The sequence below is a fragment of the Perca flavescens genome, chromosome 15, assembly GCF_004354835.1.
Source record: "Perca flavescens isolate YP-PL-M2 chromosome 15, PFLA_1.0, whole genome shotgun sequence".
NCBI lineage: Eukaryota > Metazoa > Chordata > Actinopteri > Perciformes > Percidae > Perca > Perca flavescens.
Genome location: NC_041345.1, coordinates 33,231,625 through 33,237,624, shown reverse-complemented (window position 1 = coordinate 33,237,624; position 6,000 = coordinate 33,231,625). Strand labels below are relative to the sequence as shown.

General features: G+C 40.0%; 1 pseudogene; it reads left to right on the top strand.

The window, feature by feature from the left end:
- Positions 1-589: 589 nt before the first annotated feature.
- Positions 590-6,000, top strand: part of LOC114570251 (uncharacterized) — a 29,670-nt pseudogene continuing 24,259 nt past the window's right edge.

Sequence of the window (6,000 nt, the reverse complement as noted above, 5' to 3'; positions counted from 1 at the left end):
ATAGTCCACTGTGCTGTTACCTAGAGATGAGCTGTAGGTGTACTTTCTATAGGAGTCGCCTCGAAGCTGACCGTTGACAATGTACAGACCCAGTGAGCGACAGGGCTGCAACAGCTGTGACCCGTGCTTGTTTGTCATAATTTGGGCTTGGGGGGCATATGTGGAGGGGATGTTTTTCCTCCTGGTAAATGTTTATCCCCCTGTGTGCTGAGGGGGTCAGGTTCTTGTCCTGTCCTAGTATTAAAGTCTCCACAGACTATAATGTGGCCATGAGATTAGAAATGGTAATGGAATAGAGAGGTAATCTCATCTTCCAGCATGGAAAACATTTCTTCTTTATAATATGGGGAGTCAATTGGGGCGGACATAGGTAGCACACACAAGGATAATTTTTTTCTGTGGAGGTAAGTTCTTATGTATTTCTAGCCAGATGTAAAAGGTCCTGTTTTTGTAGGACGATGATATCTGTGTTGGTGATTTGTTTGAAGACTGGCTTTCTGCTCTTAGTCCCAAAGTCCCAGTTTTAAACTGTATCCTGTATTCCAGGATGAAATATTTTTTCCATGTTTTGTTTGTTTTCGTTGCAGTCATGGCGTTCCCTCAGCTGTCTGCCTCCATGCTGTTGGCTTCATTGATCCTTCTTCTCTACTGGACGACATCCTCAGCTCGCTCACATGACCCCACATCCTCCATCCTCTCAACCCCCTACAGGGTGAAGAGAGACCTGGATTCCGAAACCAGAGAGAGAGTGGATGCATCTTTGGCGGTGGCAAACAACATCCTCACTGTTATCAAAGAAGAGATTGAAAACATTCATACCAAAAAGTTGTCAGCTGTGCCGAAGTGTTATGCCAACTTTGTCGGCTGTGTTTCCCTTGTCGGAGGTCTGGTTGCGGCTTTTGTCAACGTGGCCTTGATCTTCATCCCTCAGACTGACCCGGTGCTGAACGAGGTGAAGAAAGGGTTTGCTGAAGTGAACAGAAAGTTGGACTCTATCGCCATCCAAATCTCCAACCTGGCAACGAATGTGGAATGGTTTAACTACGCCAGTGTGTACTCTCAAGTTGAGCTCCGCATCCTCAACTCCTGGAAGAAGTTCAATGAGCTTCTTCAGAACAGTCAGATGGCACAAAGTGAAGAGGACAAACTCCGACTGGCAGAGATATTCACCAACTACTATGAGAACACAGGAACTGAATCCAGTGTGGCTAACGTCTACCATTACCTGACGGTCAAAGACACGTCTCTCAGTGGAAACCTCAACAAACTGCTGAGGGAGAAGTTTAAATGTGATGTTGAAAAGATCGGCAAATATAACGTCTATTTCAGCAGTTTGCTGTGGAAGGGGATGGTGCTGAACCAGTTCTACAGGAAACTGATCAGTTTGGATTCATCAGGTATAGAAGCTGAACACACTCAGATATTCAAGAACGTCTATGAGGCTCAGATATCAGCTCTGGACTACTGCTTGACCAACCACATGGACTATGTGAAGGATGACGTGGTGGAGATCAGCAAAGGACTCATTGCTAAAGGCAAAAGAGCCACTGTGTTCAGCTAAAAGAGTTTCTGGATAACAAGTACTTCTGGTACAACTGGGTGATGCTGGTGTACAACACAGATCAAGATAAGAGTCATGAGTTATATAATATAACAAAGATCCCTGTGGGTAAGATCACTGTCGCTGTGGGCTACACTCAGAAAGCAGAGGAAATAGATTATGACAAAGTAAAAAAAAAACTGGATCGGTGCTACACAAAGACCTTTTGGCTGTTCGGGGATGGAAGATACACCTTGTAATCAAATTGCAACACAAATATTGCAGTGCAGTCTTGGAAAGTTTGTTAAAGTGATGCACGGCAGTTACAGTTATAGAGAATTTTGGGATGACAAAAAAACTTGGGTTCAAGTCCCAGAAGCCCTGTCGGAATTGTTTTGTTCTGTTGGTTTATCTGACTACGATATTTCCATCTATTACTCCCGAAACAAGCCTGCCTGCCACCAAAGCCCATGTGAGAACAGAGGTGAGTGCAAGCCTCTGTGGGACACCAACGAATATTTGTGTGTGTGTCCTCCTCGTTATCATGGAAACAAATGTGAAAAGAAGATTGAGAGCAAAAACGTCCAAGCTATTGACAAAGGCCGCAATGTGCCTGACATAACCATCAACGCCAAACTGAAACTGATAGAGGACAAACTGAAACTGATGGAGGACAAACTGAAACTGATGGAGGACAAACTGAAACTGATGGAGGACAAACTGAAACTGATGGAGGACAAACTGAAACTGATAGAGGACAAACTGAAACTGATGGAGGACAAACTGAAACTGATGGAGGACAAACTGAAACAACTGATGGAGGACAAACTGAAACTGATGGAGGACAAACTGAAACTGATGGAGGACAAACTGAAACTGATGGAGGACAAACTGAAACAACTGATGGAGGACAAACTGAAACTGATGGAGGACAAACTGAAACTGATGGAGGACAAACTGAAACAACTGATGGAGGACAAACTGAAACAACTGATGGAAGACAAACTAAAACTGATGGAGGACAAACTGGAGAAGATTCAACTTACACTAGACAACATGCGTCGTGGTCTGAATTTCAAGGAGATACAGATGTATCTGGCAGTGACTATAAAACACCAGCTGCAGAGTTGTTTGGTTCACAGGCTAAAACCAGCCTAATATTTGTTTCCACTAGTGCAGTGCCCGTGCAAAGTCTGTTTTTGTGTGTGTTTTTTGGTAATTGTTGGTTTGTTGTGTTTGAGTGCTCATTGAACTTCAGTGACATTTTTGTTTGTTTATTGTAAAATCGATAAATTTCTCCCTCATTAATCTACATATAATACCCTATAATAACAAAGAAAACAGAAATTTAGAAATGTTTTCTGATATATTAAAAAGAAGAAATTTCTCCAAAAATATGCTACACATTCTCCTAAACAGAAGCACATGGCTAATTATTAAGCAGAATGACAACAACAGGCCATCCTACTATGGCGAAGGCTTGACACTACTCTGTGTCTTCCTACTCTGCTTCTGATTGGCTCACCCTGATATTCTTCACCTAACCCTAAACAGTCTCACTCCTGATGCCTAAACCTAACCAACCTAACCAACGAAGGCAATGAGTGCTAGCCAATCAGACGGAGAGTAGGACAGGTCATGCCTTTGACAAAGTAGGAAGGTCTGATGGCTTTAATCTGTGTAATAATAAGACATTAATATTTGGGAGAGTACTTTGCATATTTTCGGAGAGACTGCTCCTCAAAGCAATTCACATTTCTTTCAGAATACTTGGCTGTCGGACTATTGGGAAGTTAGTAGTTTTATTTAAGCTTTGTATTGTCTTCCCGTTGACGATGCAATGTTTTTTTTGTCTGGATCAAAATTAAAAACTTATTTTCCCAATGTTTTTGTGACTTTCCCGATGTTTTTGACGATTTTTTTCTGCATTTTTTAAAATGTTTTTGTTGTTTTTTCCCCACATTTTTGAAGCTTTTTCCGACTTTTGTCATCTTTTTCAACATTATTTTATGAATTTATTTTCGAATGCTATAAAATTGAATAAAACACGCAAATTCAATGAAAGTATTGTGTGTGTGTTAACTTGTGAGGAGCGTTGTATGGAATGATCCACGTTAATTTTTTTTTGACAATTTGGTTGAAAGAAACCCAACATTTCTGATATAGAAACTTTTTGATAATGGGTGAAATTTGACCCGAGGACAACAGGAGGGATAAAACCACTATTGGGACTTCTGAATTATGATCTGTCGGCGCAATGTGCAGTCCCCGAGCTCCAGAGATCCTGTTTGGAGAAACTTCTAAAAGGACAACATCACTGCAACAGTCCACCGATCTGGGCTTCATGGCAGAGTGTCCAGACGTCTCCGTAGTTAAAGACACATTTAGAACATCTACAGGACTCTCAGACTGAGAATCAACATTCTCCGGTCTGATGAAACCCAGATTGAACTGTTTGGCCTCAGCTCTCAGTGTGAGAACCAGGCACCGCTCCCACCTGCACATCCCAACGGTGAAGCATGTCGGGGTCAGAGACAGGGCTGTAGTACTCGAGTCCGGACTCAAGATGGTTTTTCTATGGTCTCGGACTCGTTGGTATTCAGACTTGGACTTGTCTCGGTCTCTGCCACTGGTCTTGCCAATATAACCAATCACACATTAGATTATCTTTGCACGCCCTGCATCTGCCTAATTGCCATTGATTTTCATTGATCTACACACACTGTAACAAACGAAGCTGTCCACCAATTCTGCCAAATTTGGACTCAGTCTTGACTAGTCCTGGTCTTGGACTTGTCTTGGACTCAACAAAGGTGGTCTTGACCAGAGATGAGTTGTTTCTTTAGAAAGCTGGAGGATGATGTGTTGATCTGTTGTTCTGTCCTCATTTCTCCAGCTGCAGCACTGTTAGCACGACCCAAACAGTCACTATACTATACCATATACTCTGTACTATATACTATATACTATTCACTATATAGGAAATACACCAGGTTTAAATATAATAATCTGAATATTAAAGCCCCATTTTATTCTGACTACAAAGTTTATTTCCGTTTGAAACCATCAACTAAGCTGTTTATTTTGATTCATTAAAAGCTTGAAGGTCCTGAAAATAATTAAATATGAATAATTAAAGTTATTAAAATAACATTATAACTGTTAAGTTGCTGCAGTCTGTTCCAACTCAGTGTAACTCTGTTGTTTTTGATCTGACCACCAGATAATATGACAAGAAACAAATAAAAGAATTACTAACTAAAGACTCTCTCCTTGTTTTTTGTAACTAAATGTGTGAATCAGTGGTGTAGTCTAGGTAATACGCACTTATACGCAGCATACCCACTAAGAAAGCTCCAGGATTTCCATATACCCACTTAAAAATGCCCAATGACATAGTTTCCATTCGATTTTTGATATATTTTGAATTGAAGTGTTTGTCATTGATACTTAAAACTTCCCTGGGGGGGGGGGACACCCAGACCCCCCACTATGATATTTATGCATGGATGTATGTTGTATGGAACCCAGGCAACAATCTTTGCATGTAAAATTAATGATTACTTTTATTTAATTTTGGGTGTTTTATTCAATTTTATTAATGTTTAAACAGTTTTAAAACAGTATCCTGACTAACGTTTGACATAAACATCTGTGATTCACTCAACATCCTTTGATCTTAACTATTGATCAAAATAATTCATAATTTCTGCTTTTTTAACTAAAAGATTATGTATAATGTCATATAAATTAGGTTTACTGTCCATGAATTTAAAAATAAAACATTGAAAAAAGTGACAAAAGCTTAAAAAAGAGCCACAAATGCTGAAAAAAAATGAAAAAAATTCTAATTCACTTTTTACCTGGATGAACAACAAGTTCTGATGGTGGCGCTACAACAGCCACTTTAAAAATTCATAACTAATCATCCCTTCATGCTAAAATGTCGCAGCTTACGCCAAACTGTAGCCCCAATAGAGCAGAAACTCTGCTCTGCTGTTACCTAGTGGCAATGTGGATCTTGTGGTGGCAAATTTTATTTTAACCATTTGTTTAATGATATTGACCATTTGTATAAAGATTGTTTTAAACCTCCACATAATCCTGTTCCTTCCTGTAGACTTAAAGGCACCAGTGAGAAAGCTGGCCTTGTAGACTGTGAGCAATAGCAGAAGTTATTTTCGCTAAAGAAATTGCAGCTCCTCATTTGTTTATTTCTCGCAGATAAAGTGAAGAAGGCTATAACACTGTGTGAACCGTATCTCTTTCTGTCTCCTGAGATAAGCAGGTGTTTAGTCTAATGTAGGAGACACAGGAGCAGAATGGAAGGTTGTAAAATCATCTGACTGTCTATGGTATTTTTTAGAAAAGTGGCAGCATGCTAAAGATATTTGAAGAGGGGTGGCTTAACGAGAGTTTCTTCACTATAAGATGTTTTGATTTTTAGGTTTCGAGTTAGG